The sequence below is a fragment of the Muntiacus reevesi genome, chromosome 1, assembly GCF_963930625.1.
Source record: "Muntiacus reevesi chromosome 1, mMunRee1.1, whole genome shotgun sequence".
Taxonomy (NCBI): domain Eukaryota; kingdom Metazoa; phylum Chordata; class Mammalia; order Artiodactyla; family Cervidae; genus Muntiacus; species Muntiacus reevesi.
In genome coordinates this window covers 15260519-15287286 of record NC_089249.1, presented here as the reverse complement: position 1 = coordinate 15287286, position 26768 = coordinate 15260519, and the positions used below count along the sequence as shown (strand labels likewise).

The 26768-nt window shown below is 44.9% G+C and overlaps 1 long non-coding RNA gene across 1 annotated transcript; it reads left to right on the top strand.

Moving 5' to 3' along the window:
* The first annotated feature begins 577 nt into the window (after positions 1-577).
* LOC136159221 (uncharacterized) lies at positions 578-26306 on the top strand. The gene is made up of 5 exons (XR_010661431.1): positions 578-808; positions 4509-4617; positions 4716-4929; positions 18552-18644; positions 26099-26306. It is a non-coding gene; the product is annotated as an uncharacterized lncRNA (long non-coding RNA).
* Positions 26307-26768: the final 462 nt, after the last annotated feature.

The following is a 26768-nucleotide window of genomic DNA, read 5'->3' as shown; positions in this document are numbered from 1 at the left end:
TTCCGGGTTTTGGGGGCATATGGGTCAGGAGGCCAAGATAAGGCACACTTGGAAAGGGCTGAGGCAGGGAAATTGAGGCAAGGGAATGGCCGTGTGGCTTTGAAAAACCAATTTAGCCTCTTTTAACCTCAGTGTCCCCAGGTAGCACATGGAAGAGACACCCTTCTGCCCCGTCCCCTCCTCCCGTCCTTGGGCTGGGGGCAGACTCGAATGTTGCTGCCCTCTGTGAAAGCCTCTCGCAGGTTAAAGGGGAAGAAACGCTATGAAACCCTGGTTTCTTTCTTTTTTTTTTTATTAGTTGGAGGCTAATTACTTTACAATATTGCAGTGGTTTTTGCCATACATTGACATGAGTCAGCCATGGATTTACATGTGTTCCCCATCCCGATCCCCCTCCCACCTCCCTCCCCATGCCATCCCTCTGGGTTTCTTGTTTCCCAGAGGTGTTGTCACCAGCGAGTCCGGGGCGGTGACGTGGCGGCCCAGCAGTGGCTCTGTTTTGCTTGCCCTGAGCTGTCAACCAAACACACGGGAATGTGCTTTTCCAGAAGCTGGTGCCCTCCAGCCCCACGTCAGAAGCCACTCTTCAGATCCAGCTGGCTTCACTTCTCCGTGTCCTGTGAATAGAAGTGCTGGCTCCTCCTCGGCACAGAGGAGCCGAGGCAGACAAACTGCATCTCTCTCCCAGAGCAGACGTTGGACCGGGGGTCCCAGCTTTGGAAGCCAGCTGTGGGAGCGATAGAAAAACTTCGACCCCTCCCTCAGGCTGAACCTGTGGGGCCGGCAGACTCCACCGACTTTCCCTCAGGTAACTGCATTTGCAAGTTTAAAGGTGCCTGGGATAGACTTGAGCAGAGCAGCCCTGACTCGGTTTTTCCCGATTTAGATGCTGTGGTGTGGGCCACGTGCTTTGCAGAGGCCTGTAGGCATGATGCCACCCATGCCCCTTGGTGGCTAAGGACTGGACGACAAGGAAGAATGGCCACTTTTGAGTATGGAGTAATGTGGGAGAATGCTGCCCAGCGGTGACCCATCTGACCAAATGATGCCGAAAATTTTCGGTCAGGTTGCATATCATGGAAAGTGTATTAGGACTCTCTTTGACAAAAGTTACAACAGTAACCACAAAAATCCACAACCACCCAAGTCAAATTAGCTTAAGGAAAATGTAAAATGTAACTGGCAAGTCCAAGGTAGGTTTCAGGCATAGTTGGATCAAAGCCTCACTCATCTTCAGAGTGCCCTGTTTTTCTTTATCTCTTTGCTCTTTTTCCTCCTCTGCATTGGCCTTATATTCTCCACCTATAGTCAAGTTAGCTCCCTGTGATAGAGGAAGATTACCTGGAAGCTATAACTATACATCCTCCCAAGAACCCCCATAACAGGATGTTGTCCTCCCATATAGCTTTTAGAGAAAAGTCTCAATGAAGGCTGATTAACTTGGCTCAGGTCATGTGTCCACTTCTTGTACAATCCCTGTGGCTGGAGAGATAAAATGTTCTGAATGACTATCTTGGATTGCTGGCCCACCCCTGTAGCTGGAAATGGGGTTGGGAAGACTGGCAATCCCCAGATAGTGCTTGGAGTGGCTTAAACTAAAGACATTTTAAAGGGCCTTTTCCCTGTGTCCTCACCTGGAGAACCGTCTGGTAGCTATCTTTTCTTATAAGGACACTAACCCCACTGGATCAGGGACCCACCTTATAGCCTCATTTACCTTGATTACCTCCACAAAAGCCCTATCTCCGCTGCCGGCTGGGGCATCAACGTATGAATTTTGGGGAGGTAACAAACTTTCAGGCTAGAGGAAGGGATAGTAGATTTATTCTCAATCTCAGTGAATCTGTCTCCCATGATTATATGTCAGAAACTGGACTAAGTGCTTTATGTGAATTATCTTAATTAACCCTTCAACCTCTATGAAACAGATATTATCTTTACCTCAATTTTACGTAAGAGGCAACTGATGTTGAAGGCAGTTAAGTAAGTTATCTCAAGTCACAGAACTAGTAACAGCATAGCAGGAACTTGAGCCCAAATCTGCCTAATTTAAAAACCTACACTATCATGTGTCAAATAGATAGCTGGTAAGAAGTTTCTTAATAACACAGGGAGCCCAGCCTGGTGCTCTGTGACAACCAAGACGGGCGGCATGGATGGAGGGGATGGAAACTCAAGAGGGAGGGGATACATGGTTGACTCATGTCATTGTACAGAAGAAACCAATGTGACATTGTAAAGCAATTTTCTTCCAATTAAAAAATAAGGAAGCCTCCAAACCTATACTTTTAGCCATGATGCTCTCAGCCACTGACAGTCTGCCCAGTGAGGGTCTAAACCGTAGTTCTCTTTGAATGTCCAGGTTCCTTTGAAGAATTTGGGCTTCACCACCTATTTCTTGAAGTGCCTAGCTTTAAAGTAGTTTCTTATGGATAGAAGAGAGAACAACTTGGGGAATCAAAATCCCTTGGTGATTTGGTTTTGGAAACAATCTCATGTGCTGTCATTGACATTCAGGTATCCTCTGCCCTGCTCAGCATGACTAGCTAAGCCACGCTCTTATTGACAGTCCAGCTCTGAAGTTAGATAGCATCAAGTTCTTGGTTTGATGGAATGACATCAGGAAACAAAATCTGGAAAACTCAGGAGTTCATGGTCTTATGTCTCCATCAGAGGTGAGTTTACCATGAAGCTAAAGAAGCTTTGAGGGCCCCCCCAGTTGCTTAGGTGTGTCCCTGGCTTTGTGTTCACCTGGCTGTGGGCTTTTTAAAGCTATTTTAGTGGCAGTGGTCTCTGCCTGCTGTTCTCTTTCCACCCCACTTCATCTCCTTCACACTTATTGGGTTGAGGGGAATTGGGATGACCGAGGTGGTACTGAATGGTGTTCCTCCAAGGTGGTATTGCATAGTCTATAAGCATAGTTTTGTCTGGTTTTTCTCAAAGAGGAACCCCCCCACCCCAGTTGTATAAGCTTTGTGTGTGTGCGTGCTCAGTCACTCAGCTGAATCTGACTCTGCAAGCCCATGGACTGTAGCCCGCCAGGCTCCTCTGTCCATGGGATTCTTCAGGCAAGAATACTGGTGTGGGTTGCCATGCCCTTCTCCAGGGGATCTTCCCGACCCAGGGATCGAACCCTTCATGTCCTGCATTAGCAAGTGGATTCTTTATCACTAAGCTGTTAGAGAACAAGCTTTAGGCTCTTCAAGCTAATCTGCCTCTTCTTCCCTCTCCTGATGGGTTCTAGGAAACAGGATTCTCTTTCTCGTGAGCAGTCAGTATGAGGAGATTACAGTGCCTCTGCTTTCCTGTCACCCTTCGGGATCCTTTCAGCTCTAGGGCCTCTGCCTTCATGTCACCCTTCGGGATCCTTTCAGCCAGCAGGGCCAGAGTGACGGCCTGACCCAGGGGCTGCTCAGGAATGAGCCTATTATTCATTAACAAGCCTGGTTATTTTATGGGCCAATTAACTTGGGAGGACATGGAAGGGAAATTCCAACATTGTGCAAGGTTGCCTCTCCCCTCCTCATCTCTCTTTTCTCCCCACTGCCATTTGACTCACTGCCACTGTTTAAATCCGAGCTGACTTGCTCTCCTAGCATCTGCAGTTTGATTATTTGACTGTGACCTGGCTCTTACTCAAACCACAGGGGAGCCCACTAGCCAGTGATTAAAACCGGGCCATGATTATAGTGGTTTTATTTTAGTTGGGCCTCTTTTTATGGACCCACTGGTACTAAAGTGCAGTGATATTGTATGAGGTATTAGCCTCATAGAAATAATCATGTGAAGCAAGTGGGATGAGAAATGCCAGGCGATGCAGCTGATTATTTGGCCAATATATCTTTCCTTGACCTTTCCTTCTGTAGTGAAAGGGAATGTATGGAAAGAGGGGAGATTGGCCATTACTGAGCACTTAATGGGTGTTAGGCACAATTTCTGCATTTTTCCATGTTTTATTTTGAAATGACCCTGCAAGATTGCATTGTGAGCTTATAAGTCTATTTACAGAAAAGGCACAGAAAAATTAATAAAATTTCCCTTAGTTGCACAGCAAGCAGATAGAGGACGCATGCATGCAGCAGAGTCTGGGACTTCCAGGGTTGTTTCTTCCACTTCAAGCTGACCGATGTGGAAATACTAGTAGGGGCACTCCCAGCCCTTCTGAGCATTTTTTTTTCCCTTTGTTTTTGGTCTAAGAGCCTCAGCATTAGAAACGCTCTGAGGTAGGTACTACCTGGCTGGAGGAAACCGTGAGGAGTAAGAATTTGGGTGGAACCCTTTGCAGGAAGAATCACCAGGAAGGTTTTGTAGGCAACTCCAACATTCTGCTCCAGACTTCTTAGTGAGCACAGTGCAGCCTCATAAAATGGACAGACTTACCACGGGGGAGCATCTTCTAATTTTAGCTGTGTGACAATTTCTGTGTGTCTTCAGGCAAGTCTATGCCCTTCTGTCTCTTTGGTCTCTACTTTCCAGCATTACCACCGACCATTCTCTGTCTTGCTCAGGCTGCTTTGGCTCCGCAGAATGCAAGTAGTTTATGTAGTAAGTGATCCCTGGAAATGTGGATGAGGGACATGGAGCAGAAAACAAGAGGGAGAAGAAAATCGACAAAAGGTGAGTTACTCAGTATGACTCCTCTGGGCACCTGGGGCTGAATCCTGCTGGGGCACCTGGGAGCCCATACAAAACACACACTTCTCATCCCCCTCAAGGGCAGAGTGACCTTCTGGAACTTTGGAGAAAGCCCACGAAGGGTTGTACGTTCTGGCCTCTGGAAGACGGGCTGGTGTGCACAAGAAGTGTCCACTGCTAAGAGGATATCGGGTGCCGCAACAAGATTCTGATGCAAAAAGAAAAATAAACCACAATTTGTTTAAACCCTTGGAGAAGGGCTTCCTGTGACTTGCAGCTAAAGGGATTCTTAAGGTGAGCATTTGTCTAAAGACACTTCACTTTCTTTTAGTCCCCTGGACGTATCACTCTTCTCCTTGTGTTAGATAGAGACTCGTCTTATACTCTCACCTCTGCTTGCTCCTCTTTCTCCTCCCGCTCCTCACCCGAGGCCTTTCTCCGTCATTTCAATGCCCTGCTGTTTCCCAAAGGGGCTGTGTCTGACCAACCAATCAAAAAAGCTTTCCTCTCTGCTCTTTGAACCCAAGTCTCCCCACATCCAGACAGAATAGAAGTCCAATTTTTTAAAAAAAATTTATTAGATTCAATAAGACCACCCTGAGAAAGCTTCTTAATACTTACTCTCATTTTCTATACCAACTGGTAACAAACAATTCACTCTCCAGCCCTGGGCCAGGGGCCACACTTTGTGTAGCTGTTATTTCATATAGTTCTGGCCACTGTGTGCCCATTGAATGAGGCTCTGGTTAACTTTAACTGCATAAAAATGTCACTATCAAAACTTCCTGGCTTAGAACAATTATTTTATTATTATCTCATGATTTCTTTGCATTAGGAATTTTGGGAGGGGCACAGTTGGTCACTTCTGGTTTGGGGTCTCTTGTGCAACTGTGGCTGGAGATGGCTGGAGTTGTTAATAGTGCTGGACTGGAGCAAGTGGGGGCGGTTCAGACATCTCTCTTTCTCTGTGTAGTTTCAAGGCAATGTCAAGAGATGTCTCTTGTGAGCTAACTGGGCTTCCTTTCAGCATGGTGGTCTCAGAACAGCTGACTGCTGGTGTGGAGGCATAGATGGAGGCTGGAGGTGTCAAGAGTGAGTGTCATAGTGAGTAAAGGGTTATCTGAATCACCTTTTAGGAATTAGCCTCAGAAATCATATAGCATCACTTTTGCACACTCTATTGATTGAAATAGTCACAAAAACACGTCCATACTCAAGAGAAGGGATATTAAACCCTACCTTTTGATGGAGTAGTGGCAAGATTCTAGAAGAATGTATGAGAGGGGAGATACTGTAACCATCTTTGGACTATGCAATCTGTCTCCTATGGGAGCAGAAGATGATGGCAGAAAGCCTTATTAGCAAGCTGGTCTGGGTGAAAAGTGGAGTGGGATGTCAAATAAGCAGTAAGAAAGAGGAGAAGAAGAGGAGGACTCGATTTGTATTATGCGGGAGGTAGAAATCACTAGGAACTTGTGATCAGGAAATGAGGAGTGAAGAAGAAAGTGAAGCAAGGATGTGCCAAAGATTCCTGGCTCTGCCGTTCGGGTGGACGATGGGTCCTTCGCTGAGCTGGAGGATGTAGGAGGAAGAGCAGGAAGTGGGAGGGGGGCTGTCGATGACTTTGGCTTTGGCCTTGCTGAGTTGGACTCACACTTCCTGATTCATGAAAAGTTTTCCCATGTAAGAATGAGCAACAGAATGGAGATTGGAGAAGACTATATCCAGCTCTTAGAAACTCTGCACAGGGATGCGTCACGTCCCTGACAAAACCTGGGCAACAGGAGGGCTGGGTTCTAGGGCAGGTGGACACACCTGAATGAGGAGGCTGGTAAATGCAGTGCAGTGTTTGCCAAACTGCCTGATTTGTCAGAATAACTGGGGGGGAACTTGTTAAAAATAAAAATTCCCAGGCCCCACCCCAAACTTTCTGAGTCAGTCTTCGGAGGAGGGGCTGGGGATGCCTGTTTACATGCCCTAGGTGATTCTGGTGATCAGGCAAGTCCAGCCAATGCTGCGGATGTGCTGTTGCGCATTGCACAATAATGCACAATGGCAGGAGGATCATCCACATGAACAAGATGTTAGCACTACCCCTGGCACTGTGCTCAGGCTCTGGAGATAAACAAATCTGAGTGTAAATTTGGGCTCTATGGCTTCCTCCTGTGTGATTGTGGGAATGTGAATCCACTCTGTCTCAGTTTCTCATCTCCAAAATGGGAATGATTAAAACATATATGTATAATACTAGATGCATTCCACCACCAATTCTCTGACAACAAGTGGGTATTCCACAATTCAATTCTGACACTAACTACCTGAAGTTAGCATCAGGTTCCACAAGTCAAAGGGTCAGGTCCCCAACAAGACGGTTCTTACTTCAGATGTGAGAAGCAAGAGGGAGTCTCCAGGCTACACACATCCTACCTGACTTCGCTACAAATCCAGCAGTCCCCATGATCCCTGGGGCTTCCCTGGTGGCTCAGACAGTAAAGAATCTGCCTGCAATGAGGGAGACCCATGTTTGATCCCTGGGTTGGGAAGATCCCCCAGAGAAGGGAATGGCAATCCATTCTAGTATTCTTGCTGGGAGAATTCCATGGACAGAAGAGCCAGGTGGGCAACAACCCATGGAGTCAAAAAGATTTGGACACAACTGAGTGACTAACACATTCACTTTTTTTTCCCCATGATCCGTAGGTCCCAGGTCTGATAATTCACTAGAAAGACCTGATGGAACTCAGGGAATCTCTATACTGAATGATGACTATTCAAAGGATATACATGAGCAATCAGAGGAAGTGGTACACAGGGAAAATCTGCAAGGGCCGCAATGCATAAGCTTCTGTCCCCAGGTAACAGTGATGTGTGTTGATATTAGAGAAGCACTGCCTTAGGGCCACTGTGTGAACAAATTGTTTGAGTTGTGAGAGGGAAAGGCCAGGGACATAGGATTAGGATGTGGCAGACACTGTTGGATTCCTACCCATCAGCCGCCCTTCCACATTTGTACTTGCTGCCAGGACAAAACATAGTGTGAGGTCATGGGTGGCTGTGCTGTTCTGGTGAGGCTGGACACTTCCAGCCTCAAATCCTGACTAGTGAAAGCCAAGGACCCTCCTTGCCACCGCAGGTTTGGGTGTGGCCCCATGACCCAGTGCTGGCAGGGAGATAGGAACGGATGCCAACAGGGTCTTTGTGAGTAGCCATCCTTGTGGATTAAAAAGATAATCACTCCCTTTTCTGGGGCTTCCCCAGTGACTCAGCAGTAAAGAATCCACCTGCAAGGCAGGAGCTGCAGAAGCCATGGGTTCGATCCCTGGGTTGGGAAGATCCCCTGTAGGAGGGCATGGCAACCCACTCCAGTATTCTTGCCTGGAGAATCCCATGGACAGAGGAGCCTGGTGGCTACAGTCCATAGGGTCGCAAAGAGTTGGACACAACTGAAATGACAGCACTCATGCATGCATGCACATTCCCTCTTCTTTCTCCAGACTTTGGAGTCTGGAAGGTGAAGCAGCCATCTTGGGAATGTGAGGGGAGTCAGTCTAAGCAGATGGACTAGCACAGTGAGTTTGGCACTGGGGATGCCCCAGTCCCTCTCAAAGGGCCCTTGAAGCAGGGTTGAGGTGCTGGGTCAATCCAGTCTAGAGCTACTGTCCCTCAGGAGCTCTTAATACAAATAATAAAGGACAGATGTCTAATGGGACTTTTTTTTTTCCTTTATTTTCACTAGGTGGAGGCTAATCACTCTACAACATTGAAGTGGGTTTTCTCATACATTGACATGAATCACCCATGGAGTTACATGTATTCCCCATTCCGATCCCCTCTCCCACCTCCCTCTCCACCCGATTCCTCTGGGTCTTCCCAGTGCACCAGGCCCGAGCACTTGTCTCATGCATCCAACCTGGGCTGGTGATCTGTTTCACTATAGATAATATACATGTTTCAATACTGTTCTCTCAAAACATCCCACCCTCGCCTTCTCCTACAGAGTCCAAAAGTCTGTTCTGTACATCTGTGTCTCTTTTTCTGTTTTGCATATAGGGTTATCATTACCATCTTTCTAAATTCCATATATATGTGTTAGTATGCTGTAATGTTCTTTATCTTTCTGGCTTACTTCACTCTGTATAATGGGCTCCAGTTTCATCCATCTCATTAGAACTGATTCAAATGAATTCTTTTTAATGGCTGAGTAATATTCCGTGGTGTATATGTACCACAGCTTCCTTATCCATTCGTCTGCTGATAGGCATCTAGGTTCCTTCCATGTCCTGGCTATTATAAACAGTGCTGTGATGAACATTGGGGTGCACGTGTCTCTTTCAGATCTGGTTTCCTCAGTGTGTATGCCCAGAAGTGGTATTGCTGGGTCATATGGTAGTTCTATTTCCAGTTTTTTAAGAAATCTCCACACTGTTTTCCATAGTGGCTTTACTAGTTTGCATTCCCACCAACAGTGTAAGAGGGTTCCCTTCTCTCCACACCCTCTCCAGCATTTATTGCTTGTAGAATTTTGGATAGCAGCCATCCTGACTGGCGTGTAATGGTACCTCATCGTGGTTTTGATTTGCATTTCTCTGATAACAAGTGATGTTGAGCATCTTTTCCTGTGTTTGTTAGTCATCTCTATGTCTTCTTTGGAGAAATGTCTGTTTAGTTCTTTGGCCCATTTTTTGATTGGGTCATTTATTTTTCTGGAATTGAGCTGCAGGAGTTGCTTGTATATTTTTGAGATTAATCCTTTGTTGCTTCATTTGCTATTATTTTCTCCCAATCTGAGGGCTGTCTTTTCACCTTGCTTATAGTTTCCTTTGTTGTGCAAAAGCTTTTAAGTTTCATTAGGTCCCATTTGTTTAATTTTGCTTTTATTTCCAATATTCTGGGAGGTAGGTCATAGAGGATCCTGCTGTGATTCATGTCGGAGAGTGTTTTGCCTATGTTCTCCTCTAGGAGTTTTATAGTTTCTGTTCTTACATTTAGATCTTTAATCCATTTTGAGTTTATTTTTGTGTATGGTGTTAGAAAGTGTTCTAGTTTCATTCTTTTACAAGTGGTTGACCAGTTTTCCCAGCACCACTTGTTAAAGAGGTTGTCTTTATTTCATTGTATATCCTTGCCTCCTTTGTTGAAGATAAGGTGTCCATAGGTTCGTGGATTTATCTCTGGGCTTTCTATTCTGTTCCATTGATCTATATTTCTGTCTTTGTGCCAGTGCCATACTGTCTTGATGACTGTGGCTTTGTAGTAGAGTCTGAAGTCAGGCAGGTTGATTCCTCCAGTTTCATTCTTCTTTCTCAAGACTACTTTGGCTATTCGAGGTTTTTTGTATTTCCATACAAATTGTGAAATTATTTGTTCTAGTTCTGTGAAAAATACCGTTGGTAGCTTGATAGGGATTGCATTGACTCTATAGATTGCTTTGGGTAGTATAGCCATTTTGACAATATTGATTCTTCCAATCCATGAACACGGTATGTTTCTCCATCTGTTTGTGTCCTCTTTGATTTCTTTCATCAGTGTTTTATAGTTTTCTATGTATAGGTCTTTGTTTCTTTAGGTAGATATACTCCTAAGTATTTTATTCTTTTTGTTGCAATGGTGAATGGTATTGTTTCCTTAATTTCTCTTTCTGTTTTCTCATTGTTAGTGTATAGGAATGCAAGGGATTTCTGTGTGTTAATTTTATATCCTGCAACTTTACTTATTCGTTGATTAGCTCTAGTAATGGGACTTTTTTCTACTCTTGATGAAGGTCCCAAACCTGAGAGGCACCTCTCCACTGCCCCCAACATTATATAAAGGGAGGTACAAGGCCAAGTTTCTCAATATCTTGGCACTATTTACATTTTGCACCAGATAGTTCTTTGCTATGAAAGGCTGTCCTGCTCATTGTAGAATGTTTAGCAACATCCTTACCTCTCAAACCCTCTAGATGCCAGTAACACCCTTCCAGCTGTGACAACCTAGGCGTTGTCAAATGTCCCTGAAGTGGAGGAAGGCACCAAATTGTCCCTGTTGAGACCCACTGTGCTACACCATCCATGTATAGGGTGGTCCCAGACCAGCTCTGTGACCTGTAGCCATCACTCATTTCAGCCAATGCTTAAGAGAAGACTCTTGAGAGTCCCTTGAACAGCAAGGAAATCCAACCAGTCCATCCTAAAGGAAATCAGTCCTGAATATTCATTGGAAGGACTGATGCTGAAGCTGAAACTCCAATACTTTGGGCACCTGATGTGAAGAACTGACTCATTGGAAAAGACCTTGAGGCTGGGAAACATTGAAGGTAGGAAGAGAAGGGGATGACAGAGGATGAGATGGTTGGATGGCATCACCAACTCAATGGACATGAGTTTGAATAGACTCCTGGAGTTGGTAATGGACAGGGAGGCCTGGAGTGCTGCAGTCCATGGGGTTGCAGAGTTAGATATGACTGAGTGACTGAACTGAAAGATATGAGACAGATCAAGGAAAGAAGGGGAGGGGGAATTTTGTGTGCAGAAAGCTGTCAGAGACTTGGAGCTCCCCTTCACAGAGAGTAGAAAGGGCCATCAGGAAGGAAGCAAATATGCCCATTTCCCCCATACTGGCCGAGTAGTGTAAACTCCTGGCCTCCAGGCCTCCATTGGGTTGGAGATGAGTGTAATTAGAGAGCTCTTGGGAGAATTTGGGGATGTCTGGGGATGTTTGGAGAGATGCAGGGACTGTTGCTAGGTTCTGGCTTGGAGAAGCTTAAAGGCGAGAAGCTGGTTTGCGTGGCTTGTGATAGGATAGCCAATGGTGAGGCCAGCAGCGGCAGGGAACAGATGGGGAAGCCATGGCAGATCATCATGACAGGATTCACCCCTCTCCTTGGAACTGTGAGGTGAGCTGAGGGCTGTGTGGGGTGATGGGAGAAGGTTGGGGTAATCAGTCAGTCAGGATGGGTCACCTTGGCCAGAGAAGGGGTAGAGAGAAGTACCAAGGAGAGAATCTCCAACAACCACAGAATCATTCTCATCTGCTGCACGGATGGCCACTTTGCAAGTACCAACCAAGTCAGAGCTTCCTTTCGCTCCTGCTCTCCCGCGGCCCCTGAGGGACCAGAAACAGCATTAGGGAGTAAGAGAGGAGCTGGTGCAGGGCTAGGAAAGACCCTCTGGTCCCCACTCTTCAATGGCCGCTTTCAGACTGGAGTGTGGCTTGAACTGAGTGGTGGGGAGGGGCCGGGGTGTGGAGGGAGAAATTTCAGTTTGGATTAGAACCTGAGGTTTTGATATTAAACTGTATGTTTCTAGGAATTTATCCATTTCTTCTAGGCTGTCCATTTTATTGGCATATAATTGTTCCTAGTGATCTCTTATGGTCCTTTGTATTTCTGGGGTGTCATTTTGTAACTTATTTTTTTATTTCTAATTTTATTTATTTGAACCCTCTCTCTTTTATTCTTGGTCTTTTTTTTTTTTTTTTTCTTGGTTGGCTGAAGGTTCATCAATCTTGTCTATCTTTTCAAAGAACCGCTCTTACTTTCAGTGACCTTTTCTGTGATTTTAAAATTTCATTTATTTCTGCTCTGATGGGTTTTATTTCCTTCTACTAACTGTGGGCTGTTTGGTTTTGCTTTAAGAAAGTATGTACACGCTTATTTTTAAAATTTAATTTAATTTAAAAAAATTGGAGTATGATTGCTGTATGATGCTAGTTTCTGCTGTAGAACAAAGTGAATCAGATAAATGCATACATGTATCCCCTCCCTCTCGAACCTCCCCACCCCATCCTACCCCCAAGTCATCACAGAGCACCGAGCTGGGCTCTCCGTGCTGATCAGTATCTTCTCATAGCTATCTATTTTACATGTGGTGCTGTATATATGTCTCCATAAAAAAGAATGAGATGGGGTTATTTGTAGAGATGTGGATGGACCTAGACCCTTTGTACAGAGAGAAGTAGGTCAGAAAGAGAAAAACAAACATTTATTAATGCATATATATGGAATCTAGGGGCTTCCCAAGTGGCTCAGATGGTAAAGAATCTGCCTGCAATGCAGGAGACCTGGGTTTGATCCCTGAGTTGGGAAGATCCCCTGGAGAAGGGAATGGCAACCCACACCAGTATTTTTGCCTGGAGAATTCCATGGACAAAGGAGCCTGGTGGGCTACTGTCCATGGGATCACGAAGAGTTGGACATGACTGAGCGAATTAAATGGAATCTAGGAAAATGGTACAGATACTTGCAGGGCAGGAATAGAGACACAGATGTAGAGAATGGACATGTGGACATGGGGCGGGGGAGAGTAGGGTGTCTATTTGTATGAGTGAAAAGTCATTCTTTTTCCTTCCTGCTTCTCACCCACACCCCCTCTGATCTAACTGACACATGGTCATCCCTTAGGTATATGACTTCCCTTGACCCGTTCTCCTGCACGCCCCACAAGCACCCTCTACCTGTACCCTGCACCTCCTGTTCCTCCCTTTCTGGAGGGCTCTCCCCGCTTTGGTTAGCAGCTCCCACTTTCCCCCTGCAGGGCGATCTCCATGCAGGCAGGTCAGGCTCCTCCTTCTTGCTGGGTCCCTCTGCCTGCTGGCAGCACACAGTAGGGGCTCACTAACCAGATCTTACTCAGGAATGAGCTGCAGCCTCCCCCTCACCCTCGCCTTTCCTCCCCTCATCCTCTGGTCCTGTTTTTGAGTGACCTATTGGAGAAAAGGGCAGGGATGATGAAAGCAAGGATGGAAATAGGGGGTTGAGGAATTTTGCTCAAATGAACCACATTCAGCAACAGCAAATTCACCGCATTCTTTAGAAGCCTGTGAAAATCTGGCAGACAAAAAAGGGTTTTGTGAGTGGGTGTTAGATGATGAGTGTAGCCATGGAGATATTTTTTTTAGGAGTGGGGAAAGGGATAAGGAATTGTTACATCCTCTTGGACAAAAAAGAACAATGACTTCTAATTTTTAAAATCTCTCATTTAATGTGAAGGGTTCAGTGGAAGGTTTAGGAGTATTTTCTCTCTTGGAAAAGCATATCTATGGTCTTAACAGCAAGAAAGAAGCCTTCTCTGGAATGAGGCTGTGTCTATAGTTAAGAATGTAAGAAAACATGCCCCACAGCTAGTATGCTCAGGGGCGATCATGGACAAAGATTGATGCTTTGTCTTTCTTTTCCCAAAACAGTTTGCTTTTGTTCTTGTTTCGTAGCTCAGTTGTGTTCAACTCCTTGCGACCTCATGGACTATAGCCTACCAGACTCGTCTGTCCTTGGGATTTCCCAGGCAAGAATACTGGAGTAGGTTGTCATTTCCTTCTCCAGGGGATCCTCCTAACCCAGGAATTGAACCCGCATCTCCTGCATTGCAGGTGGATTCCTTGTGCTACCATGGAAGCCCATCCAAACCACTTTATTTCAAAGTAATTCCAGGTCTATAGAAAAGTAGCAAGTATATTACAAAGATTCCCCTAATATTCTTAGATTTCCCCAAACTTTGCATTTTACTGGATTCACCTTGTCATTCTCTGTATATACATATTATCATTTCTTTTTCTGACCTTCTTGAGAGGAAGTTGAAGATACAATGTCCCCTTACCTCTGAATACTTCAATGTGTATTCCCTCCAGAACAAGGACTGTCTCTCGCAGTGACCAGAGTCAGGCAAGTCACATTGACGTAATGTTATTTGTAATTCACAGACCTTGTTCAATTTTGCCAACTGGCCTAATGATATCCTTTATAGCAAAGGAAAAAAGCATTTTTCTAACTCTGGATCCATTTCAGGCTCCTGTGTTGAATGTAATTGTGAAGTCTCTTTAGTTTTTGAAATGTAAGATTGTCATGTTTTGTCTTTCATGACCTTGATATTTGTCAAGAGTGGGGGCCAGTTATTTTTAGAAAGGCTCTCAATTTGGATTTATCTGATGTTTCCTTATAAGTTAGATGCAGGTTTGCATTTTGGACAGGAATATCGTGGGAATCGTGTGGTGTCATAACGACTGACTTTGAAAAGGCAAACATTTCAAAGGGTTTGGAATTCAAGCAAGATTGGAAGCATCACAAGTTGGTTATGACTCCGTGCCTTAGGATTACTTGTCAGAGATGTAGTTGAGAAGTATGACTTGAGAGAGTCACTTCAGCTCTCTCAGGCTTTGTGTTATAATCTGTGAAATGGATAGAGTGGTATCGGCTTACATTTATCAGGCACTTAACTACTGCCAGTTCGTGTGTGTGTGTTTAGCCTCTTCATTCATGTCCAGCTCTTTGCAACCCCATGGACTATAGCCTGCCAGGCTCCTCTGTTCATGGGGTTATCCCAACAAGAATACTGGAGTGGGTTGCCACTTCCTCCTCTGGGAGATCTTCCTGACGCAGGGATTGAAACTTCATCTCATGTGGCTCCTAAACTGGCAGGCAGACTCTTTACCACTTGAGCCACCTGGGAAGTCCTAGGTTGTTCCAAATGTCATATATGTAATGGTTCTCTTAATCCTTGCAACAGCCCTATAACAGAGATATTTGAAAGCATTGTTAGATTAATAATGTAAATGATGTAAAAGGAGACATCTTTTATAGATGAAAAACTGAAGCACAGAGACGCTAAACAGCTTGGCCAAAGTCACATAGCTGGTGTGTAGCAGACAGAGATGGGCTTCCAACTGGGTTACTCTGCCTCTAGAGGCTGCCTATTTAATTCTCACATCATACTGACTCCTGCAAGTGATACCTTAGACAAAAGAAGGATATGTAAGATAAGCATCTAATCCAGTGCCTGGAATGTAATCATAATAAATCCAAAGAGATCATTGGTAGCATCTGCCTTTATTTTGTTTCTCATTTCACTAAAGGATTGATCAAGGAGATGTTCCAACTTGATGATGTTGAAGTGACTGGTTATCCCCAAACCAGCTGACATTTATGAGGCCCCTGGGCCTCATGAAGCAGTGAGGTCAACCTTGGGCTGTGTTTAGGAGTGTGGGAGAGCAGGGTATTCCAGCATTTGCATTTGGCCATGGCTCTTGCCAACACCCATTGGTGGCTCAGGCCCAGAGAGGAGACTGGTGACATGCTCATTGAATGCTTCGCAGGTGACTTGTGTTAATGGCATTTTCTCAGGCAATCATAAAGTGTGTCCACATGTGCTAGCTGCCAGCTAGCTAGCTGGAGGGAAGCAGGGAGAGACAGGCAGAACAGATGCTGCTGGGCGGTGAAACCATGCTTTGGGATTAGAATGTGTAATGCTGGGGACGGGTGGAGGAGATAGTTTGAAGCAAGATTAGTTCACCAAGTTTTTGCCAGAATAACCACCCCATAGCCAGTTTTTTTTCTTGTCTGTATAAGAGAGAAGTCAAACTAAGGGGATATTACCTGTGTAGGAAAGGGTTATTAAGTGGGCTCCATGAGTAGGTTTCAGGGGTGCTATGAACTCCTTGAATTGTATGCACAAAAGTGTAAATGAGTATGTGTCTATTTACATGTGTTTTGCTAGGGAGAGATTTGCAGTTTTTTTAAATCAAACCCTCAATGTGATCTGTTATTTAAAATAGAAAAAGACTCCTTGGTGGTCAGGGAGAGGATATGAGAGAGAAACGGAGGAAAGGAAGGGGAGGGAGGGGAGGAGGGAGAGAGAGAGAGAGTGACCAAGGGAGAAAGTGAAAGAATATTATTTCATAATTGTTATACAAGAAGTTGCTAGGAAACCATTCATTGACTTTGTGAATTATAAACATTTTCTTCTTAAGCCCAAACAAATAGATCTCATATCATTCCGATCATGAGAACACAGCTGTTTGTGTGTTAAGGGAAGGAGTGGGGGTGGGTTCTGTGTGTGTGTGTGTGTGTATGTTTAGGGAGGGGTAGGATGGGGGAGAAGGGGAGGAAGAGAGGGTGGGAGGAGCGGAGAGCAGGAATGTGAGCTTCTTTCTGTCTTTAAGAAGAAGCATCTTGGAGGCTCCAATATGATGATCCTGGATAGCCATGATGGTGAACACAAGGTGACAGGACTCATCATTTTTTTTACCAAGTGGATGCTTCTCTTCAAATCTGCAACTCTCACATAATATTCACGTCCCCTGAAAGGACAAATGAGAGTGAAATGGGCTGTTTAGCTAGTTTGCTTCTCCAGTGGAGTGCATTGACTTTCTGGGGTTTCATTCTGGGTGTGGCTTTGGTCTGTCGCATGTGGGTACAGGGCTCCCCAGTTGGTGCTAGTGGTGTAGAACCTGCCTGCCAGTGCAGGAGACCTAAGAGGCATGGGTTCGATCCCTGGGTTGGTAAGATTCCCTGGAGGAGGGCATGGCAACCCACACCAATATTCTTGCCTGGAGAATCCCACTGACAGAGGAGCCTGGCGGGCTGCAGTCCATGGGGTTGCAAAGAGTCAGGCTTGACTGAAGTGACTTAGCATGCACACACTCATGTGGGTTATAGGGACAACTGAGCAGAATTCCTGGATTTTTAGGGTGTCTTTGTTTCAAATACTTGGTCCATTTGACAGACCTTCCTGTCTTGGCTCCAAGGGTCTGAGACCCTCAAAGGGATGAAATATTTCTGGGAGTAAACCCCCAACTCCCCCAACAGAAGACTCAGAGAACACTCACGTGTTGACTCTCCCTTTCTCCCTGAGGGCTTCCTTCATAGCTGAGTTGGTAAAGAATCCATCTGCAATGCAAGAGACCCCCGTTTGATTCCTGGGTCGGGAAGATCCTTTGGAGAGGGGATAGACTACCCACTCCAGTATTCTTGGGCTTCCCTGGTGGCCCAGCTGGTAGAGAATCCGCCTGCAATGTGGGAGACCTGGATTTGATCCCTGGGTTGGGAAGATCCCCTGGAGAAGGGAACGGCTACCCACTCCAGTATTCTGGCCTGGAGAATTCCATGGACTGTATAGTCCATGGGGCCTCCAAGAGTCAGACACGACTAAGTGACTTTCATTTTTCTCCCTGATGGAGTCTTACTCCATTTCTTTCCTCATGCTGAAGACATTTACTAGTTCTCTGTCCTTGCTTCTTCTAAGTGGTCCTTCCCTCCCTGCCTTCCTCTCTTCCTTCCTTTTACTTCCTCCATGCCAACCCCGCCCCCCCCCCCCAACTCTCTCTATCTCTTATCTATTCTAAAACATTTAGGTAGACCTAGCAGGTGCCATGCTGAGTTTTAAGAAAGAACAGCATAAAGTGTAATCCCTGCTCTCACAGCCCCGACACTCACAGAATGCATTTAAAAATCTTTTCTGTCTTCAGTAGACAGTGAGATTAGAGTCCCAAGAGAGAAGGTAGGGAGACAAGCTGGGAGGTTGTCACAATACAAAGAGAAATGAGAGGGACTGAGATAAGCAATGGCAGTTTTCACTTTATGAATACTGATGCTCTGTCACTGGGTCCATAAAAATTAGCGATGTCTTTGTAGTGGAGTCTACCATGTATCCATTTAAAATGACCCTCAATGAGCTTCCCTGGTGGCTCAATGGTAAAGAATCTGCCTGTCAATGCAGGAGACACAGGTTCAATCCCTGGTCTGGGAAGACCCCATATGCTGCAGAGCAATTAAGCCTATGCTCTATAGCCATTGAGCTGCAACTCTCGAAGCCCACGCACCCTGGAGCCGTGCTCAGTGACAAGAGAATTCGTGGCCCTGAGAAACCCACGTGTCACAACTAAAGAAAAGCCCAAGCAGCAATGAAGACCCAGCACACCCAAAATAAATAGATACATTTAAAAATAAAACAACCCTCTCTGTCCCATATGCAAAGCACTTTTACTTTGCTTTCTGTATCATCTGATATGGCTATCGGCATCCTTGCTTCCTCTTTGTTCACATCTGCTCTTGTATCTGAGGACACAGGGGTCCTGGGTTGGACTGTGTATTTGAAAGATTGACTTGTAGAAAAAATCGAGGTTCGACAACTCCCACGCACTTCATTTATCTTTTGTGACCAGAAGAGAACACTGGATGGCCTTGTACAAGGAAGAGTTTGTGCCCAGTTCTGTGTGAGAGAGCTTTCACGATACACTTGATTGCAGGCCAGCATGCCTAGGTAAGTGAGCATCCTGGGGGCAGGTAAGAGGCACACGGGCAGTAGGAATCAACGATGGGAGCCAGGAGGAAGATGGAAAGATTAAGTAATGACTCTGGTGGTTTGATTTTACTGGCCTTGGTTATAATTTTTTCCTGGAGTTAGTTGCTATGGTGTCACACTGAGAATTCATGAATGGATTCTCCTGCCTGCCCTAGCCCAGACATTCCAAGTCTGCGGGTCAATAATATACTCGTCTTTTTGTTTTTAACTGTTTTAAGCCATTTTCTTCTAGGTGAAACTCTTCTAAGCAGCACATAATTCAACATTTCTCTCTTTTATGCACCTTTAAAGTCTTTGCCTATTAAAAGGGAGTGGCGGTGTGAGTGGCAGTGTCGGTGGCTGCCTTTTGGGGGTTCTGCTCTTCTGCTTCAAGGTGGAGCATATGAAACAAAGCTCTAGAACGTGCTTTGTAGCAGCATCTCCTTCCATAAAGTGGATGGTGGAGCTTCTCCCAGGAATGATGTAATCTACAATCTTCTGTTCACTCTGTTGAAGATGATTTTGCCCTTTGGTACATCTCCACGGGCATTTGAATAGGAGGCTTGAGGAGGCAGGTTTGTAAGGTCTCAACTATACGGCTATACTGTCCTGTTTACCCAGACATTATTCCGTGAGCCCACAGCTCATCCTTGTTTATTTTTCTTTCTTTTCCAATACTGCTCTGATTGGCACCTGAGGCATCTTATCACCTGGTTTCCCCTGTATCACCTCCCACCTTTGCCTTTTCACAGATTGTGCTGCTTATTTTCACAGATCGTGCTGCTTCCTTTCACGTCCCTGCAATTCCCCTCCATCACTGCTTTATCTTGGCTACTGATTCTTTAAGGCTTAACTCACATGACTTTTCCTTTCTGAAGGCTTTTTCTGAACTTTTCAGTCAGCTTTTAATCATTAAAAATTTTTCTTTATTTATTTTTGGCTGCACTGGGTCTTGATTGGGCTCCCCTGGTGACTCAACGGTAAAGAAACCACCTGCAATGCAGGAGATGTGGGTTTGATCCCTGGGTGGAGACGATCTCCTGCAGAAGGGAATGGCAACCCATTCCAGTATTCTTGCCAGGAAAATCGCATGGACAGAGGAGCCTGGCAGGCTGCAGTCCATAGGGTTGCAAGAGTCAGACATAACTGAAGTGCTGAGCACTGCACTGGGTCTTTGTGGTTGGATGTAGGCTTTCTTTAGTTGCAGCTAACAGAGGTTTGGAGAAGGCAATGGCACCCCACTCCAGTACTCTCGCCTGGAGAATCCCATGGACGGAGGAGCGTGGTGGGCTGCAATCCATGGGGTCGCTGAGAGTCGGACATAACTGAGCGACTTTACTTTCACTTTTCACTTTCATGCATTGGAGAAGGAAATGGCAACCCACTCCAGTGTTCTTGCCTGGAGAATCCCAGCGATGGGGGGAGCCTGGTGGGCTGCCGTCTATGGGGTCGCACAGAGTCAGACACGACTGAAGCAACTTAGCAGCAGCAGCAGCAGCAACAGAGGTTACTCTTCCTTGCGGTGTGTGGGCTTCTTGTGATGGTGGCTTCCCTTGTTGAGGAGCACAGGCTCTAGAGCTCATGAGCTTCAGTAATCGTGGCTCATGGGCTTAGTTGCCCTTTAGCTTGTGGAATCTTCCTGGACTAGGGATCAAACTCATGTCCCTTGCATTGGCAGGTGGATTCTCAACCACTGGACCACCAGTTAAGTCCTTATCATTATTTTTTTAAAATGTATTTATTGAGGGCCTACTGTTTGCCAAGGGCTGTGATGGATACTGGAGAAAAAGTAGAGAGTAGAACAGATATGGTCCCTGTTCATGATCTAGTGCTGGGACGGGATAACATCTTCATATTTGTTAGATGAGAGCAGGGCAGAGTGGAAGTTCTTCTCCGTTTTTGATGTTTCTTTACATGGGGGAGTAATTCTGCTATAATACCTGGCCTTTTGAATTTTTGAATTGGGGATAAGGAGCTGGGAATGGGTGTCTCCATCTCATCTTCCTTATTTCTCATGTATAATTCACTTTGTAGGGACATACATTCTGCCTGGATTCTCCAAACACTGAGTTTGACATGACCAGGCCCCAATGTGGGTCCAGGTGGGTTGAAGGTAGTGAAAACCTAATGTGACTGGTAACTGATCAGATGTGTAAATTGGCTTCTTTCTGAGGTTTAGTAAGAAAAACTCTACTTGCTCATAGGCTTAAAGTCACATTCTCTAATATCAGTTTATTTTTAAATTTTATCTCTCGGTTCAGGGTCAGGGAAAAAGAACACTATTAGTTGGGCTCTCTCAAACCTCAACAGTAGTACTACTGTTAAAAGTACTCAACAGTAGTATTAAAAGTAAAATTTTGAACAGAACTCCTAGTCAATCCTCCTGAAGTGCCTTTCTCAAATCTTTTATGGTATTAATTACATTGCTGCAATGATGCACTTATATACATCATCTCCTCCTCTAGAGTATGAGTCTTTGCTTTGGGTAAGCAATTTGTACACTGGACCAAGGAATCCAGCCTGAGGGATGAATGGGAGCTGAATCTGGCCTGTGCTGTGCTGGTCAGTAAATATGTCTTTACCTGGGGTCATATCAGTTCAGAAGATGAGGCGCCTTTTGGGAATTTGCACAAAACCTTGTCATGTGCCAGCAAAATCTTATGTCCTTGTAGTTGATGAATACACAAACGCATTCTCTTTAGACAGGCAATACCATTACCTCACCTGAATGTGCTCATCCATGAGGGAAGAATCACATCCATTTTTAACTCACTGTTCATCCTCTTTTACAAAATACAAGAAGCCAACATATCACATAAGGCCCAGGCAGAATTGTGAAAAGTGAGTATATCTGCTTTGCCAGGCTATTCCCTTAATTTCCATTATTATTATCATTATATATATTATTATTGTTACATTTAAGAATAATGGAAAAATCAATGCCTTTTAATTCAGGAAACCTAAAATCTTAACATTCATCTCCTTAATTCTGAATGAAAAATCCTGTAGGTATTAACGGTTTGTGGTAAGGACAAAGCAATATGGTATATGTGAAAAAGCAGCATGCACCATAAATTCATACGGATGTTAGAAGTTATTCTGATCACTCCCTGAGTGCCTAAATTAGACTCAGAAGCATTTGCCAGCTTAATGAATGTGTAAGGCTCCTCTTTCCTAGCTCCCTGCCCCTTCTCGACAGGCGGCCTGACAATGTTAATTCTAATGATAACAATGTAACATGCTTATTTCTGGAAAACACCTAGAGCTATCTCTTTAAATTATTCATTTTCCAACAGGTTTTTATAGGTTTCGCAATGTTATTTGAAGGGGTCTAATCCTACCTGCTAAAGGGCATTCCACTTAGCACCTGCATTTCTTACTCTGCACATGTGTTTCCTTCTCTTGCTGTTGCTTAGCAGTTGGCTAAAGGAATGATTTCAAACAGATTCTCCTTGTGGAAGCCATTCTGCTCATGAATGAGATCTCATACTTTTTCTCCCCATCTCACACTTTTTCTAACCAAATATATTCTAGCAGAGAAGGAGCACCTTTCCAATTTCCATGTATTTTAAAGTCCTATGAGAGGATAAGCCTGATGACTTTGTAGAAAAGGGAGGAAAACCAGGGTTGCCCCTGACTGGTCCAGTAGAAGGTAGAGTCATCTATGTCTTTGTACTTCTCTGTAATCTCCCTGGCTTTAATTCCCAAGAAATATACAGCACAACACATAGAGCAGATGAAGTATGTAGTACAACCTCAAAGGCATAAGTCAAATTAGGAAGACCAGAAAGCTTGATGGTTAAGGACATGGATACCAGGAGTGGTTGGAGGTATCCAACTGTTGGAATTAGCCAGGCCTGGTTCAGATCTCAGTTCTATCACTCAGTTCTTTGCATTAGCTTCCATTTTCTTGTCAGTAAAATGTGACTATAAGTCCTTGCTCCATAGCATTGGTGAAGGAGTGAATAAGAAATACACTCTTAGAATAATGTGTGTGAACAGGAAGCACACACTACCTGATTATAATTATTCCATAGTCATAATTATTAGATCAATAGTAATGTCTTGACATAGAGAACAGACCTGTGGTTGCCAAGGGGGAGGAGTTGTGCGGCAGGGAAGGAATAGCAATTTGAGATTAGCAGAGGCAAATTATTATAGAGGATGGATAAACAACAAGGTCCTACTGTATAGCACAGGGAACTATATTCAATATCCTATGATAACTGTAATGGAAAAGAATATGAAAAAGAATGTACATACATATATTTATAGCTGAGTCACTTTGTTATACAGCAGAAATTAACACAACATTGCTTCAATAAAATAAAATAGTAACGTCTTGACTCTAACATGTAAATAAGGCAGTCGTGGTGGTGAAGAACTTAGGAAGCCACTTGAACTGAGTTTGGAACCTAGCTCTGCAACTTCCCAGCAATGTGAACTTGGACAAGTAAACTCAACCTCCCTAAGCCTCAGTTTCTTCCTCTAAAGAATGGGAATAAAATCAGTATCCACATCACACAGTTCTGAGACCCCTAAATCACACAATGAAAGCAAAGAATTTAGGTACCGATACCCCTTGTGGGCCAAGAGCCTTCAGTCTTTTATGTTCCTACCTGAGACTGGAAGTTGTTACCACAAGAGCGGGAGGACACGGGGGATCCTGGCTGTGGCCACGGGGCAGGCGGAAGGTGGTACCCCCGTGAGTCTCTGCCGTGCACCTCATGTTCTTTCCAGGAGGCGGGCTCGTGGATTTGGGTGTTTCCAGCACCATCTCTGATGACTCAGTGGTAGAGAACTCACCTGCCAGTGCAGGAGACACAGGTTTGATCCCTGCGTCGGGAGGATCCCCTGAAGAAGGAAATGGCAATCCACTCCAGTATTCTTACCTGGAAAATCCCATGGAAAGAGGAGCCTGACAGGCTACAGTCCATGGGGTCTCAAAAAGTTCAGACACAATTTCGTCACTAAACAGCATTGTCAGGTCACATTGCTTCTGCCAGAAGGAGCTAAAAGGACAGCACCGAGCATCGTCCTACCAGGTTAGCACTCCAAAGGCCGAACCTTTGGAATTAGACAATCCCATTTCTACCCATGGGACCTTAGAGAGATTTCTTCACTGTTTGAGCCTCAGTTTCTTTATCTGTAAAATACATATTTAAAAAAACACTTACTCCATAGAGTAATATGTGGATTAAATGAGATGATTAATGCAAATGCCTGGCTCAATAAATGGAAACTTTTTATTAGATCAGAAAACTAAGATCATGGCATCTTGAGCTGGTCCCATCACTTCATGGAAAATAGATGGGGAAACAATGGAAACAGTGGCAGACTTTATTTTTTGGGGGCTCCAAAATCACTGCAGATGGTGACTGTAGCCATGAAATTAAAAGATGCTTGCTCCTTGGAAGAGAAGTTATGACCAACCTAGGCAGCATATTAAAAAGCAGAGACATTACTTTGCCAAAAAAGATCTGTATAGTCAAAGCTTTGGTTTTTCCAGTAGTAATATATGGATGTGAGAGTTGGACTATGAAGAAAAGCACCAAAGAATTGATGCTTTTGAACTGTGGTGCTGGAGAAGATGCTTGAGAGTCCCTTGGACTGCAAGGAGATCTAACCAGTCCATCCTAAAGGAAATCAGTCCTGAATATTCATTGGAAGGACTGATGCTGAAGTTGAAACTCCAATGTTTTGGCCATCTGATGCGAAGAACTGACTCATTTGAAAAGACCCTGACCCTGGGAAGGGGATGAGAGAGGATGAGATGGTTGGATGGCATCACCTGCTCAATGGACCTGAGTTTGAGTAAGCTCCAGGAGTTGGTGATGGACAGGGAAACCTGGTGTACTGCAGTCCATGGGGTTGCAAAGAGTCAGACACAACTGAGCGACTGAACTGAACTGATTGAGGGCCATTTTGACACCTCTGACTTATCATTTCTTTCTTCGAATGTCATCTATAGTTCTCTTTTGTGATGTGCTCAATGGTTATATTAATTAATTAATTTATTTGGATAGACATGTATTGTGTATCTGCTCTGTGCAGCTCATAGTACTAGGTTCTGCTTGTAACATAAGAAAGAAATAAGATATAGTCCCTAACTCTGTGAAGTTCCAGTTTAGTGATGGAGATTAGGTACCTTGAGAAGTTGAATAATAATTGTATAATGTTTTGCTGGACACAATAAATTCTTGAATGAAATGATGACCTTGAGAAGCACATCATGGTTAAAAAGCATGGACTTTATAGGCAGATGGGTCTGCCTCCTGTCTTGGCTCTGTTCTCAACTAAGTCTTGATGTTGCCAAGTCACTTAATCTCTCAGAGTTCTGTCATCTTTAAAATAGGGCAAGACATTGTGAATATTCACTGACACAAGGCTGGTACATGCTTAGCACAGTTTGTGGCATAGAGAGGCTTGACCTTTAGCTATTATTGTCAGAATTAATATTATCATTATCATTACGTATTCACACAAACCCTCCCAGTCCTGTGTGTGAGTGTACATGCACACTTGTGCCTGTTGTTTCTGTGTGGTTAGACATTTCACTTGTCATTCATGATCCAATCTGATCAGAGAGATTTAGTCAACCGTCCATTCACTGAATAAATATTCACTGAACACCTACTAGGTTCCAGGCACTGTCCTGGGCACTAGGGATACAGTGAGCAATCAACCCTGAAAGTCGAGGTCTCCATCCTCACGGAGTTTATCTTTTAATGGAGGAGCCAGAAGATACATTTAACACACACACTATCATATCAGGCGGTGATAAAATGAAGTGTTATGAAGATAGGGGGTTGAGCATCTTCTATCTTCCTTCAACACAAAGACGATTTTATTCCTGGACTTATCCCCTTGCATCCAAGCAATTCATCTGCATGAGTGTCACTGGTCTGCTATGAAGCACATGGGCTGATACAACTAGGAAAAGAGAGGCTGGGAGATAAAAGGGAAAACCCGAGAGAGGACTTTGTGATAACGCTAGGAAAAACTAATTATGTGTGCTCAGATTTGATCTGGATTGGTCAAAATGCAAGGCGTGAATGGCTAGTAGCCAGCAGGGAACAGCTGCTTTTGCTGTCACTGGCCCCTTAGGTTAAAGGGGGAGATGTCTGGTCAGCCTGATGTATTAAATGATTTAACATCCACCAGTATTCTTTATTTTGCCATTATTTATGACTTGCTGAGTCCTGGTATTAAACTTTGGAAGAAATAAGGTGCAGGTGGAAGGCATGGCCTGGGGCTGGGGAGGTTGCAGCATCAGGAAGGGACAAATCAAAGTGTCCCCAGTTGTCACTACGCACGTGGGCTGAGAAGGTGGTGACACTTCCAGAGTGTGAGCCAGGCTTGTCCCTCATTCCCTGGATTCCTCACACCTCCGACTCTCCCCTGCTTCCTCTTCTTTCCCTGCCTCTTTCCAGGAATGTGTTTCAACCTGGCAGCCAAGCCTTCATGGAGCACATTAACCACGAATGCCAGACCCACTCAGATATCTCCAGGATTTGGCTTGTGAGCCCAAGCATCACTGTGTGTTTATAGAAGTTGGGAAGAAAGAGAGCTGGGAGAGCGGAGGCCTGACGGGGAAGCAGAGGCGCACACACAGAGGCCATTGTACTCCCGTGAAGAGGAGCAGACGTTTCTTCTGTTGTCCTTTCCTTCCCTGGACCGGGCTGAGACTTGGGGGGACCATTGCTGACTTCTCCCAGGGTTCGAGGTGGGGGGTCTGACTGGAGCTTGAGGTGGGAGGTGGGCCAGAGCTCTTTCTTCCCAGTTTTAGTCACGCATGGGGTCCTGAGGACATTCCCTTCCGGGGATCGACTGGGAAGCAGCTCTCTGATTGCCAAATGGCCTCACGTTGGCTCCGGGAACCTCCACCTGGAAGGCCATCCACGTTGACCCCAGCCCATCCCATGCTTGACTCCGACTTGCAGGCTCAGGGCAACCTTTTAAACCTTTCCCTCCCCGCTGCTTTGGACAGCATGTCCCCTCAGCCTCAGTCACCCCGGACTCAGCCTCATTCCCAGACAGACTCCTACGAGCGGCCTTGGAAGCTCAGCAAGACCCCCCTGAGTTGTCCTATGCTCCTGAAAT